The 15,374-nt window shown below is 46.4% G+C and overlaps 1 protein-coding gene across 3 annotated transcripts in view; it reads left to right on the forward strand.

Moving 5' to 3' along the window:
• Positions 1-636: 636 nt before the first annotated feature.
• The window catches only part of MEGF11 (multiple EGF like domains 11), a 669,285-nt gene continuing 654,547 nt past the window's right edge, over positions 637-15,374 (forward strand). For all 3 annotated transcript variants that reach the window (XM_081965210.1, XM_081965211.1, XM_081965212.1), the window contains exon 1: positions 637-806. The gene's annotated coding sequence lies outside the window, so the exon portion shown is untranslated. The remainder of the gene's footprint in view (positions 807-15,374) is intronic.

Raw genomic sequence — 15,374 nt, forward strand, 5'->3', positions numbered from 1 at the left:
ATCTGTAGCTTTGCTCCAAGCGCCAGGTAGACTGCTCCTGTCGGTGGAAGCCCTACCATCGGGGCATTTCTTTCCCAGAGGCCCCGTTCTCCCCTGCCACGAGCGCATTTCCTTGGGGGGAGGATGGAAGCACGGTTGCCCGCCTCCCCCAAGCCCTCGAACCCCGTCCTCTCCCTCCCATGGGTGCCGAGGAAATCCGGACGACCGCTGGAAGGCGAGCTTTCGGCTGCCTTCCCGGGGCGGCAGGAGGGAGCGGCGGCGGCGTGGGGGTCGCGCGTGGGAAAGGCAGGTCCGGGGCTCGCGGCTCCGGCCGCCTCCTGGCCAAACTTCTGCTCCGCAAAGCGGCGGAAGGTCTCGCCACTCGCGCGACCGCCCGTCCTTGTCGCAGGACTTAATCATTTATTACCTGCAGTCTCCGGCACGGCCGAGGCCGCCGGCTGCAAGCGCTCCTCCCCGGCGGGCGGGCGGGCGGGCGGCGGCGCTCTGCAGACGCTCAGAGGCGCTGTCCCCCGGAGGCGGGGGCGGTGCTGGGCCGGGCCAGCTCGGAGTCCCCGCCCCGCCGGGCCGCCCCGTCCTGCTGGGAGGCGGGTTTAAGGCGCTCGGGCGGCTGCTGCAACTTTCCCAGCGAGCCGACCAGGCGCCGGGAAGGACCAGCGAGCCCCAACCGGCGGCCGCCCCCAGCCTCTCCCGACCTCGCCAGCGGCTCCTGCGGCGGCGGCTGCTGCTCCGGTCCCCCCTGCTGGCTCAGTCCGGCCCCGCGCATCTTCTCCGCTGCTCTCGCCGGCTCCCAGCCAGGTAAGCGCCGAGTCTCTGAGCGCGTGCAGAGTTCCGCTTCCTTACGCGCGAGGCCGGCCGGCCTGAAAGCGCAGACCTGGCCGGTCTTGCGGTCTTTGGGGAAGGTGAGGCGGAAGAAAGGAGGGGACAGACAAAGAGAGAGGGGGCAGCCTTTCCCTTCCTTTCCCAGCTGGGCTCATTTTTCCGCTGTCAAGTTCCTAGTCCCTGGTGAGGCTCTCTCTCTTCCGCGCCTGCCCTGCCCTGTCCTTGCCGGAGGGTGACGCTCCCCACCCCCAGGTTGGCTGAATGGCGGATCGCGGGAAGCCCAGAAGGGGATGCTAGCTTCGCCGTCACCTGGTGCCCGCAAGAAGCGGGAGAGGATCCCCCTTGGAGTCCCGACGGATGTCTGAGGAGGGGGGCTCCACCAGCCGGGATTCCCCGCTGAACTGCCTGTGCCCCCTCCCCAAATCTTGAGTTAATTTCTCTGCTGGCTTGACTTTCCTTCCAGCCTCTCCCCCCCCCTCCCCAAAGAAAACTGCATTGGGAAAAAGAGCTTCCCCCCTTTAAACCCCTCCAAAGAAGAAAAACCTTCCCAGTTGCTGCCCCTTTTCAGGACTGTCCCCCCCCCCTCCCCAAATACACCTGGGGAGATTTTACTCCCCCCCCCAGTGCCTCTGACCGTGTGCGGGGAGGTTGTGCGGGGCCCCCTTTTGTTTGTTAGATGCTTGTTAAAGATGAACTTCTGCTCGCCCCCCCCCAAAAACGCCTACTAATTCCCTGCGGTTTCGGGGCTCCCGGGTCATCCAGGCGGCCCCCGCGCGTGATAAATGGGTTTTTTTGGGGGGGGGGGAGAGCGGGGGACAATGCGGGCGTGCTGGCCTCTAGCAAGGAGGGGCGGGAGTTGGGTGGCAGAGCCCGCTGGGAACGCGGTGCGGGGTGCGGGGGGAAGAGACGGGGGTCTTTGCAAATGACAGCCTGCTGGCTCGCGGCTCTCCAAAGCGCATTGCAAAATCTGCGCCCGTTTCGTATCTGCAGAGCCTTATCCAGATTCCGGGGGGTGGGGGGGATTCTGAGCTTGGCTTTTAATTGTTTTGCCTGCTCAGATGCCAAGGTGAACCCAAATCCTGGCCGTCAAAGGCTTGAACTTGCCGCCTCTTAGCTAACCGAGAGCCGTCCTGCTAAGTGACTGGGAAGACCCCCGCTGCTGCTTCTTCTGTGACCCTAAATCCGAGCTCTTTCACTCTTAAAGTTTGCTCTGGAGGTTGTTGAGAAGGGAGCTGGCATCCCACTTGCTCCTTCCTAGATGGGACCCACAGCATGCGGTCTGATGGGGGGACGGAACCGATAGATGTCAGGGGGCGAGAGGCCGTCACTCCAATAAACCGGGCCCCATGCTACCACCTAGGGCTTTTGGGTTGAATGGAGCCCACCTTGAAGGAGGCAGACCTTTCCCCCCATACGTGAGCGTGCAAAATTACCTTCAAAAATGACTTAGTTGAGCAAAAATCTCCAAGTCAGCATTGGTTAGCATCTCTGAGTCCCTGGAAGTAACTCTGCTTCCTGAATAGCCCACAAAAAATATGCCTGATTTCCTTTAACTGCGCTCCTCTTAACTTAGGGAGATTAATTGGGTGACTTTATTTTCTTGTTTGTTACTGACAACCTACTCTACTTGCTACTGAGGTTCTTCTTAACAGGCTGCTGTGCTGAGACCGAATTTTTTTTTAAAAAACGTGTCATTCACACATCCTCAGGACTGTCTTTAGAAGGAGTCACGGCTCTGGCTTGTACATCCACCAACCTGTTGTACTTTTAATGAAATTTTAATTTGCCTGCCTCTGTAGAAGAGACTTGGGTGCAGAGTTAACTGGATTAATGATGAATAGTGAAGACCAAGAGAACGGGAGAAAGCTTTGGCATAAGCCCAGGTGTTCTCCTGGGAAAATGTTGTTCCTCTGAAAATGTATGTTACAAGGGCTAGCAGATACAACTCGTGCTTTGTCTCATGAGCTGGAAGGATGCGTGTTGAATGCTACTTGCCTGCTGTATAGGTGGATGGTAAGGTTAGGGAATAATTTATACCTTTTAGAGGACTATTCAGATTGAGTCTCAGAAATTCTGCTTGTAGCGCATCCTTTTATGGCTAAATACTTGGGAAAGTTTGTTTGCTCATTGCTGCTCATTTGCAGAGGCATGTTGTAAAAGGAAAATGGAAAGTAATTCAATTTGAGTAATTCGAAGTAATTTTCAGAATAAATAAATATTTGTTTCATGATTGCTCCAAGAAAAATCAAATTAAAGCTGAACAAATTCCACTTAATTTAAATTAGCAGAGAGATTTTTAAATTTTAATTTTAACTCTGAAGGTAGAAAACAAATAACTCTCTCTCTGGCTTTCCTTCCAAATCTATGTTTTTAGCTTGAAGAATGTTTCAAGCCCCCACCTTTTCTTTCTTTCTTCTTTTAAAAAAAGTCCCATTAGAGCAATTTTGCTTTACAAATTCATTTTGCATTATGTTTTAAGCTGTCGTTATTGTTCTGTGTCTTAAAGCCAACTTGCTACTCAGCAAAATTATGATTTCTTGACATGAGGCACTTTCTAAAGGGAGTGAATAGAGCTTTTAAAAGCAATTTGTGCCGGCTGTTTTTCCCTGTGAAAAGGTTAAATGAACCCTCCTCTAAATGTTTGAAATGTTTTCTGAATTATTGCAAAGTCTACGGTCTGGCGGTTGTTTCTTGAGTATCATTTCACAGGTTCCTTAGTTGCTTTGAAACTTTCAACAAGCTGCAAAGGCAGGCAGAGGCTGCCAGGGAAAACATGCTCAAATTCCCGGAGATCATTCATTTTATGAAGCTGAGCCAGATCACATAATAAAAGCTCCGAGATGGGTTGTATCACGGTTATTTTGACTAAGAGCTTTGAATGGGGAGGAATTTCAGGTTGCCTTAAAAATTGCACCTCATTATCCAGTCTTCCCTGCTGGACATGGAAAAGGGGAAAAGGCGGCTATGATAAATACTTATTTAATTTGGCCAAGTGATTTAGACATACAAAGAATTTGTCTCTGGTACAGAAACACTCAGTGTACATGCAAAGCGGCAGAGAGAATAATAATAATAATAATAATAATAATAATAATAATAATAATAATAATAATAATAATAATAATAATAATAATACCAAGAAAAGAGAGTAATAAGGATAAATAGTACGACTACACAGCCATACTACGTGAGTAAATATACAGCACATAGACATTAGACAGGACTATGTCTATGCGAAAATTAGGTATTCAGCAGAGTGATGGCACGAGGGGGAAAAAAAAACTATTCCTGTATCTAGTTGTCTTGGCAGGGGTCTCTAACCCCCGGTCCATGCCATGCCATCAACTGGGCCACGCAAGCAAAGTCCCATCCGTGGGTAGCACACAAAACCACATCCCCGCCAATCTGCGGTAAAAAACCTTTCTCCCTGGAAGCAGTCCCTAGTGCCCTAAAGGTTGGGGACCCTATAGCACCACCCCAAAGGAAGGAATTGAAACAGTTTATGTCCAAGATGTGAGGGGCCTGTGGATCTCTTCTCAGCCCCCCTTCTGACATGTGCATTACAGCATCTAGGTCTTCTACGGAAGGCATCCGTCGTTGCAATTATTCTTTCTGCAGTCTTACTATTCGTTGGAGCATGAAGTTATACAGAGCTTGATGGTCAGTTTAACTCCCCACCCCCACCCTCTGAAGAAGTCTCAAAGAGTTTTTGGATGCCCATGAGTCTTTCTGCCAGCCTTCCAAACATAGATTTTTTTTCCAAGTCCATTCTTGCACTTAAAGAAATTAGGGAGAGTGCATCTTGTTAGGTACTTGGATGGCTCACCACCAGGAAATCCCAGGACGGTAGGCTAAGTTGGGAAATCTAAAAAGCTTCCAGGAAAAAAAAGGGGGCATAATAATAATAATTTTAATAATAATAATTTATTAAATTTCTAGACCTCCCCCTCTCCCCGGAGGGACTCCATCTGGACATAAACTGTTTCAATTCCTTCCTTTGGGGAAACCATCTCTGGGTTGTTGCCAAGAGCATTTATATGGATGCATCTATAAAACCTCTAGGAACCAAAATTAACTAGGAAATTAAAAAAACACTTTTTTCCTTTCAAAAGCAGCCTTCTCATCAAATGCAGGTGGGGCCGTATTCCTGTGTATGCAAGGAAGCTTCTTTGCAGTCACACCTAAAGCACGTAAAGAAGGCAATAAATTTTTTTTAAAAAAACAACTGCTTAGATGACATTGTGCAAATCCAACCGTTTGTTGCACTGCGGTTTACGGCTTAGCGCGATGGGCGAAACCCTTGTGGCATAAGGTAGAAATGATGGTTAAGGACTGCGCATGATGAGTGAGGGGCTAATGGTGACATTGAATTTGCACCGGAGGAACATTCCTGCCTTGTCCACAAAGCCCCTTCCCCAATTGCTTTGTTCCCACCTTCCCTCCGTTCCAGACGAGGGATCCTAGTTTGTCCCAAACGCCACTTCGATTTTTTTTGAGTAGCACATGTTAGGAAGAGCTGTGTTGGCAGAGTACAGATGCCAAAAAGCATCTTTATTATAGGCAGTCCTCGACTTATGGCTGCAATGGAGCTCAACATTTCTGTTGTTAAATGAAACACTTCTTTAAGTGAGTTTTGCCCCATTTTACGACCTTTCTTGCCTCAGCTGTTAAGTGAACTGCTGCAATTGATAAGTTAGTAACTTGGTTGTTAAGTGAATCTGGCTTATGTCTTGATTTTGCCTGTCAGAAGGTCGCAAAAGGGGATCACGTGACCTTGGGGACACAGCAACCGTCATATGTATGTATCAGTTGCCAAGCGTCTGAAGTTTGATCATGTGATCATGGGAACGCTGCAAAGGTTGCAGCTGTCATTAAATGAACTGTCATAAGTCAAGGGCTACCTGTCTTGTAGGGAGCACTAGAATTGCGCCAGATGTACCAGAGAGCCAATGGCTTTGTATCGCCAAGGAGAGAAAAGACAAACCGATTCTCAAACGCTTGTCAGTGTTCTCTTTTTTTATTATTATTGAAAAAAGTTTTTTGTTTCTCATAGATTCACAAATATACATTTCTCATAAATATTATTAGTATTATATGTCATCCTTTAACATTTATGCTTCCATTCTTTCCCTAAAGATATAATATTTATAGTCGGGCTTGTTTTCCTGCCATCCCATACATCCATCTTGTATTGCAACTTCTTCCCTCTCTCTTTCTCCTACCCTCCCTTCTTCTCTCCTTTCTTTTTTCCTCCTCTCCTTTCTCTTTTTTTCTTCCCCTTCCGCTCCACTACTCCTCCCCTCTTCCTCCCCTTCTTGCCCTCTCTCCTACTCTTACTACCCCTCCCTCCCTTCCTCTCCTTTACCCTTTCTTCTTTCCCTCGCCTTTCCTCTCTTCTCCTCTCCTCTTCCCTCTTCTCCTCTCTCCCTTCCCTCCTTCCGTCGTTGTGTTTTCATACTTTACTCTGATGAAACGCTGGTCAGTGTTCTAAGAATTTGTGCTTCAGAGGCAACTTTGGATGTCTCTATTCTGGAAGAAATTCTGAATTTAGATGGGAGGGAGACGAAGGGGATCTAAAGTTTAATCCTGCAACTTTTGTAGCTCTTTTCCAGTGTTTAGTTTGTCCTTTGATGTAAAACATCCTCACTCCTGGCTTGATATCTGAGAGTTGCAACCTCATTATCCTACAATTTCTGGACATGGCAATTGATCCTGTTCTCGGCTCACCCAGGAATTAAGGAGAGGGTAGATATCCCATGGAGAGATGCGATGGCTCAGTGGCTAAGATGCTGAGCTTATCAGTCAGAAAGGTCGGCAGTTCGGCGGTTCGAATCCCTAGCGCCGTGTAACGGAGTGAGCTCCTGTGACTTGTCCCAGCTTCTGCCAACCTAGCAGTTTGAAAGCACGTAAAAAATGCAAGTAGAAAAATAGGAACCACCTTTGGTGGGAAGGTAACAGCATTCTGTGCGCCCTCGGCGTTGAGTTATGCTGGCCACATGACCACAGAGACATCTTCGGACAGCGCCGGCTTTGAAATGGAGATGAGTACTGCCCCCTAGAGTCAGGAACGACTAGCACATATGTGTGAGGGGAACCTGTACCTTTACTAGATATCCCACTCCCTGCCCCTGGGGTGGCATTTACCCCAGTTGGTTTTCCCGATCCCTTCAAGCTTCTGCTCAAACAGGACAAGAAGCTTCGGTCTGTAGGAGCTTCCAGCTCATTTTGTTGGCAATGGGTCTGGGGGATGTTTTTTTCACAACATTCACAGCATCTCTTCTGGGAAAATGATTTAACTTGGTCCTTATTTATGTAGATACCTTCCTTTCCTCCGGGTGACCTCTGTCTTCTTGGCCACCTGGACACAATGTCAACCAGATTGGAGCTTGAAGCTTCTAGAATTTAGAATGTTAGAATAACAGAGTTGGAAGGGACCTTGGAGGTCTTCTAGTCCAACCCCCTGCTTAGGCAGGAAACCCTATCCCATTCCAGACAAATGGTTATCCAACATCTTCTTAAAAACTTCCAGTGGTGGAGAGTTCACAAACTCTGGAGGCAAGCTGTTCCACTGATGAATTGTTCTAACTGTCAGGAAATTTCTCCTTAGTTCTAGGTTGCTTCTCTTCTTGATTAGTTTCCACCCAATGCTTCTTGTTCTGCCTTCAGGCGCTTTGGAGAATAGCTTGATTTCTTCTTCTTTGTGGCAACCCCTGAGATATTGGAACACTGCTATCATGTCTCCCCTAGTCCTTCATTTCGTCAAACTAGACAAACCCAATTCCAGCAACCATTCTTGATATGCATTTGGAGGGATTGTCCGTGGGGCTAATCCCAGTGCCATTCTGAGTGCCCCAAACCTTTATGCTGCTTGCAAGTGGCACAAAGGACTGCCAAAGCCATTCCTGTTGGTGACTTCCTGTATGGCTGTGCGGTGTTCCCCCGTATATTAGCTTATCGTGCAAACCACATGCACAGCAATATTGATTTACATTTCAAATTTTATTAGCGTTCGTGTCTCCTTTTGCTGAGCCTGCGTTATTTTCAGTTGGATTTTAATAACTTTATTAAAAAATAAAATAAAATCAGCTAAAAACAATGGCAGGAAACCTTAGAATTCGTAATAATTTCTCAAAGGTGCTGCTGAGAAGCAAACATTTGCGCGGGAGATGGATTTGGGAATGCTGTTTCTTTAGATTGATTTCCTTTGCCTATTCAATGTAGATCCAGTTGGTCTAAGCCAGGGGTGTCCAAACTTGGCAACTTTAAGACTTGTGGACTTCAACTCCCAGAATTCCCCAGCCAACATAGAATTCTGGGAGTTGAAGTCCACAAGTCTTAAAGTTCCCAAGTTTGGACACCCCTGGTCTAAACTAAAGCTAAAAAGAAAGAGTGCCAATTTCAGATTCAGAGTCGGGCATGAAAAACAAACTCTGCATGATTTTCATAAATTTCATCTCTTAAAAGAAAATCTGTTGGAATGAGGCAATGCAGGACGTTATGACCTTAATTGGGGTCAGAGTTTCCATTGCTAAACCAGGTGGTTATTATGTGAGTTGGACCAGATTTATTACCTTTTGCAATTGTTGTTAAGTGAATCACTTGAGCTGTTAAGTGAATCACGCAGTCATTAAGTGAATTCGGCTCCTCCCCCATTGACTTTGTTGGTTGGAGGCCTGTGGGTGCCAGGAATAGCAATAGCACTTAGATTTATATACCGCTTTACAGTGCTTTGCAGCCCTCACTAAGCGGTTTACAGAGTCAGCCTCTTGTCCCCCAACAATCTGGGCCCTCATTTTACCCACCTCGGAAGGATGGAAGGCTGACTCAACCTTGAGCCTGGGGAGATTTGAACTGCCAAATTGCAGGCAGCCGGCAGTCAGCAGAAGCAGCCTGCAGTACTGCACTCTAACCACTGCGCCACCCAGGAAATCATAAAATCAAGGCAGTTCACATGATTATAAAGATTTATTGCAAGCTCTCTACAAGAATCTGAACTACTAACAGTCAAAGGAAATTAGTGGCAGTTAAGAATTGAAAGGAATTCAAGGTTGGCTGCCCTTTGATCTCTTGTGGGCACGCAGGGACTCATGACTGGTGACGCCTTTGACCTCTCCTTCAAGCTCAGCCTCGTCATCTCCTACAAAAATGCTGATTGCCAAGTGCCCAGATTTCGATCAGGTGACCCTGGGGATGCTACAATGGCTGTAAGTGTGAGGACCACAAGTCCTCACTCTTTTTAATGCCATTGTAACTTTGAATCATCGCTGAATGAATGGCTGAGAGTCAATTATCTGTATTAGAATTTATAGCTGGCACTGCCAGTTCCAATCTTCCAAGTTCTGGCCCCAACTTAACTGGTGGGCAGCAGGTTGGGGGAAGTAAACTAGTTAGACACTGACCTGCTTATCCAACCTACAATTCCTCGAGATTTCTAATTCTACTTTTCTGGTCAAGTAAATTCTTCTTTTGTGTGTCATCTCCACATCAAATCCTCTCTATAATTCATATCTAATAGCTGTATGATAGTGTTGGAAGAAATGTCCTTCTGGGTCTACCTTGTTTCCCTGAAAATAAGACCTCCCTGGATAATAAGCCTTCCTCTAAAATATTTAAACGCATGCGCAGCCTGTCCCTGTCATTTCCCAGGGGGAGAGGGGGGAACATGCCCCACGCCCCCACATGCAACTGAATGGCCTTGTGGAGGCAGATCCTGCAAACCCTAGCTACTGCGCCCCTTCGCTTAGTGGCGGCCACAAAAATGGAATGGAATACTGCATTCAGTTTTGGTCGCCACAATGTAGAAAAGATGTGGAGACTCTAGAAAGAGTGCAGAGAAGAGCAAGAAAGAGGATTAGGGGACTGGAGGCTAAAACATATGAGGAATGGTTGCAGGAACTGGGTATGTCTAGTTTAATGAAAAGAAGGACTAGGGGAGACATGATAGCAGTCTTCCAATGTCTCAGGGGTTGCCACAAAGAAGAGGGAGTCAAACTATTCTCCAAGGCACCTGAGGGTAGAACAAGAAGCAATGGGTGGAAACTAATCAAGGAGAGAAGAAACTTAGAACTGAGGAGAAACTTCCTGACATTTAGAACAATTAATCAGTGCAACAGAAGTTGCCTCCAGAAGCTGTGAATGCCCCAACACTGGAAGTCTTTAAGAAGCTGTTGGATAGCCATTTGTCTGAAACGGTATAGAGTTTCCTGCCTAGGCAGGGGGTTGGACTAGAAGACCTCCAAGGTCCCTTCCCACTCTGTTATTCTTAAGGAGATGAGGATTTGAGAACGTTGGCCATGAATGAAGTAGGTGTGTGTCTAGTCTGATGAAAAGAAGGACTAGGGGTGACTTGATAGCAGTCTTCCAATATCTCAGGGGCTGCCACAAAGAAGTAGAAGTCAAGCTATTCTCCAAAGCACCTGAAGGCAAGACAAGAAGCAATGGGTGGAAACCAATCAAGGAGAGAAGCAACTTAGAACTGAGGAGAAAAAATGCCTCCAGAAGTTGTGAATGCCCCAACACTGGAAGTCTTTAAGAAGCTGTTGGATAGCCATTTGTCTGAAACGGTATAGAGTTTCCTGCCTAGGCAGGGGGTTGGACTAGAAGACCTCCAAGGTCCCTTCCAACTCTGCTATTGTATTATTGTATTGTAAAAAGAGCAGCAGACCCAGTGGTGCTAGAGCTGGCAAGAATGTGCTAGAAACCTCCGGTCCTCTCTGGATCAGCTGGGCTACGGGCTGAGGTTAAGGGGCCTCCTGAACCTCAAAAATAATAAACCTCTCCGAAAATAAGGCCAAGTGCTTATTTCGGGAGTCAAAAGAAAATAAGACCCTGTCTTATTTTGGGGGAAACACGGTAGTTCCAAGTGGGGAAAAAGACACTGTATTCATGGAAGTTGCTTGGAAAGAAGGTTTTAATGGTGGACAGGATGACATGCCTTGAAGACCTTGGGCAAAGGGGAAAAAAGGGGAAGAGATGCTGAGAATGTCTCGGGTCTTATGCCCTCTCTGGGCTTTTGAATTTGAGCTTGTGTTCTGATTGGTTGCCAGACTCCCATGGGGCCATGCAGGCGCAACTCTGTAGGCTGTCCTGAGTCCCAGGCTTGGTTGACTCTTGCTGGGTGATGATGTAATAAAAGGGCTTTGGGATTCCTATTATGGCTCTGCTTGAAGGAGATATCTTTGTTATGTAGAATAGACTGACCCAGGCCTTAATGGCCCATTGACAAAGGTGGGGGGGAAGCTGAGTTTCTGCCTCCCTTTTAGGGGAAAAATTCTGCCCTTTTTATATTTCCTAAAATATTTCATTTCTCTAGGAGAGGGGGTGGGTGCTAACTTCCTGCAATAGGCTGTAGGATATTTCATAAATATCAACTTTGTCAACTTTAGCAACTTTAAAATGTATGGACTCCCCCTCCTAAAATTCCTGGGGAATTCTGGGAATGGAATTCCACACATTTTAAAGTTGTCAAGGCTGAGAAACACCACTGTGTGCTCTGATAGAGCTTCCAGATGTGCTATAAAAATTAGACCCCCAGTAGAAGGCAGCAAATAAGTTTTCCTCTCTCTTTGTTTTCCATTAGTGATCCTCTGTTATCCCTCCTCTGTCTGGCTATCCAGTTTTGACCGAATCTTCCATTGAATCAGACTCTTTTTTTCCCATTTTCAGACCAACTTAAAATCTTTTTCTTAATTTTCCACAGGGGGCCATGTCAAACTGTACTATTTGGTTATTAAAATTGCTTTTCTCCCTGTTTTTCTACTATTGGGCAAACTGGTTTAAGTTTACGTGAGAGTAAAAAAAAGAAAAGAAAATGAATATATGAATTGGTAGATAAAGTCCAAATTGCCACAGTTCTCCAGTTTCCATCCCCCCAAATAAAATGGTTGTTCAAATAAAGAAAGTGAAATACGTCCCTCAGAACATTATATAATTGACCGACAATAGTTTTATTTCTTTTTTCCAACTCTAACAACATGCCTTCTCCATTTCTCTTCTTATTCTGACCCAGGCTTCCTTAGAAAGCAAGAAGCAAAGTCTTGGTCCCAGCAAAACCTCTTTTATTTACACGACTGTGAATTCTTTTCATTCACAGTCAGCAAGGCTTAGCAAAAAGTCTTTCAGAGGAATGTTTATCCACACGCACCTTATCTCGTTTGAAGCGCTGCCAGTTTCCAAAACACAGAGTCTCTTAAATCACAAACAGAACTTTCCACTCTTGAAATGACCGAATGAATGAATGGTTTCCTGCAAAAGCCCACTCCCTGTTCTTTCATCTTTTGTTTCCTAGAGGAGGGGACAATCACCTCCAAGGTCTGGTGTTACTCCTAAGTCGACCATGCTTTCTTAGTTATTCTTGTCTTCTGGCAGCTCTGTGCATGCACACACTGGGAACAGGCTCCAGCTGTTCCTCTGCCCCATTGCTGTCTAGCTCCCTCTCTGCCTCCGATGCAGAGCCCTCGTCTGACCTTCCCTCAGCCCCCAGGACCGGCCTGTGTTCCTCCCCAACGTCCTCACTGTCTGATTGTGCTGCCCGCCGGTAGGCCACAACAGTTCTCCACTTGCTAATTTCCAACCATTTGTATGCAATTCAAAAGAAAATGATCATCGGCAAAAATCGTCTCTCCTCTAGAATACAATTTATATCCAAAATAACTTTTGCCCAAAAGCTAAGCCCCAAATATCTCAGTGTTTCATTATGTGCACTTGGCCTCCAACAACTCACTCACAATTCCAGTTTCTTCCTGGAACAAAACAAACAAACAAAAAATACAGAGGAATCGAACAAACAGAAAACAAGGACTTTTGTAGAGTTAAGCAGACTTTTAACTCTATGGAAATGTGACGAAGGGAGTCACAAGGGGTTGAATGGAATGAATTAATTGATTGGTTGATTACATTTATTTGTTGGCCATTTTGCAGATGAAGCAACTCTGATGAACAGCTTACAACATGTAATAACAGTTATAAATATAAAATAGATTATGAAAATTATGGAAAATTAAACAAACGAAAAAGAAGGGTCTGGAAGGGAGATCTGCTCTGTTAGTGCACTAAACACCAAATAATTTAGGAGGTGGTAAAATGTTTTTTATGCACATTTTTTCCTCTTTGTGTACTCTTGTCTAGTTTTGTTCTGCTGCTGTATTTTTTTCCCTTTTTTCCTTTTTTTTTTTTTTTGAGTCTGCAATTCAACAAAAATTTGATTTTAAAAAAGATGTGAATTAAAAAAAAAGATTCAATTGCTGGGAATGTTTAAATCAGAGGCCGTGTGTGTGTGTGTTCATTTGGCAAGAATGCTTCAGGAATTCTGTCTGTCCTGAACGATGGTTAGACTAGATCAGGGGTCCCCAAACTTGGCCACTTTAAGACTTGTGGACTTTAACTCCCAGAATTCTCCAGCCAGCTGGATTAGATGACCTCCAAGATCCCTCCCAATCTTTGCCTTTCCTGATAATTCCGTAACTCTATTGATGTCCACATCCAGACGTTCTTTAACTTTGTGTTTCTCTTGTCTTCAAGTTAATTAAGAACCACCCTTGACATCAATACAGGGTGAGAACAAAGCAGGCCACTTTGTGGCTGTGTTCACACAAGCTACGTCTGGTTTGCTTAACCGCAGCTTATGGATAAACCACAATTGGCTGCGTTCACCCCAGAGACCAAAGTACCTGCAAGGAAGCCACCTGGGGGCGTTGTGAAAGCCCAGCTGATGTTTTCTATCTGGTGCTGGCCCAAATCTGCTTTTCTGATACTGGAGAAAAGCATTCAGAATGCAGGCAGCGGTTCTGAAGAGCGGCTGGAAGAAGGGCTGGGGTGCAATTCCTCTCGGCCAGCCAGGGAGCTGGGCCCTCCCTGCTTATGTCCATTCCTTGCCACGAGCCCTTCAGTACCGGGCTCAGCTCGGGATATTGGCTGAGCTCAGCGACTGTGGTTCAGCCACAGGGTAGACACACGGTGCCTGATGCTAGCCATGTAAAGCGGAGAGATGCTTTCTAATAATCTCCTGAGCTTCAAGTCCTTCCTTGTTGCCATGTCCGGCTTACATTAATCCTCCGCTGGCTGCTGCTCCCGATTTGGGGAATGTGAAAAAGCTCTAGTTGAAAAAGTGAGCGTGCAAAGGGCGGGGTGAGGGGTGGGGGCACTGTAGTGCCAGGTTCTCTTTGGGCTTTGCGCCCAACAGTGATTTGATGTTTTCAAGGAGTTAATGATCATCTCCCTCTTCCTTTCTTGTCCTCTCCTCCTTCCTCTTCTTCCTTCCTTCCTTCTTTCTTTCTTTCCCTCCTTTTTTCTCCTTCTTGTTCTTCTCTTTTTTCCATCTTCTTCATCCCTCTCTCCTCCTCTTTCTCACTCTCCTCCTCTTCTCTTCCTTCTCCCCCTTCCTTCCTCCCCTTCCTCCCCTCTTCCTCCTCCTCCTTGTTCTTTCCTTCTTCTTTCTCTTCCTCTCCTCTTCCTCCCTCTCCTCCTTGTTCTCTTCCTTTTCCTCCTTCCTTCCTCATCCCTACCCTCTTCCTTCTCCTCCTTGTTCTTCTCTTTCTTCTTCTGTCTCTCCCTCTCCTCTTCCTCGCTCTCCTCCTTGTTAGCTTCCTTCTCTTCCTTTCTTACCTCCTTCTCCTCCTTCCTTCCATCTCCTTCCGCCTTCCTCCTCCTTCCTTCCTCCCCTTCCTCCCCTCTTCCTCCTCCTCCTTGTTCTTTCCTTCTTCTTTCTCTTCCTCTCCTCTTCCTCCCTCTCTTCCTTGTTAGCTTCCTTCTCTTCCTTTCTTATCTCCTTCTCCTCCTTCCTTCCATCTCCTTCCTCCTTCTTCCTCCTCCTCCCTCCTCGTCCTCCCCCCAGCTTTTAATCCTCTCACCCCAGCCCTCCCCTTACTTTAGACTATTCCCGTGGACCCTTCCCCACCAGAGTTATGCCCCCGAGCGAGCAGCTTTTGCTGTGTTCCTTTCATCTCCTGTTTGTGCCTTTTAAAACCTTTGTCCCCTCTTCCCATGCGGAGAGTCGGAGCGGCTTCACCCACCCCGCCAAGCTGTAAATCAGGACTTGTTAATCACAGTGGCTGTGTTCGTACAATAGTCTAAGCCAGAATCAGAAAAACCACATTATAGCAATTTACCGCAATGGGTGAACCCAGCCAGGGGCTATTTTAAGTGCTTTTAAATCTTCCCTTCTTATTGGAGTCGTTTGCAGCTGGGTCTTCAGAATCTAATTTTGTGAGTCTCCCAGTCTTCTCACTTTCTTTCCCCAAGATTTGGTGTTTTGCTCCTTTTTTTCCTGTGGGTTTTTTTTTGGGGGGGGGAGGGAGGGCTTTCCTTAAATTCAGCAGATACAGATTAACAGAGTTGGAAGGGACCTTGTAGGTCATCTAGTCCAACTCCCCGCCCAAGCAGGAGATCCTACTTGCACCATTTCTGACAGATGGCAGTCCAGTCTCTTCTTGAAAGCTTCTAGTGTATTTTGTTTTTGCTTCTTTTCCTAAGGATGCAGTCAAAGCACCTGCTTCTAAGATGTCCTGCATATAAAATTGGCTGACTATAAAACATGTTTAATAAATAAAGTCTACTCG

Source organism: Natrix helvetica (assembly GCF_964273705.1).
Source record: "Natrix helvetica genome assembly, chromosome: 12".
NCBI classification, from domain to species: Eukaryota; Metazoa; Chordata; class Lepidosauria; order Squamata; family Natricidae; genus Natrix; species Natrix helvetica.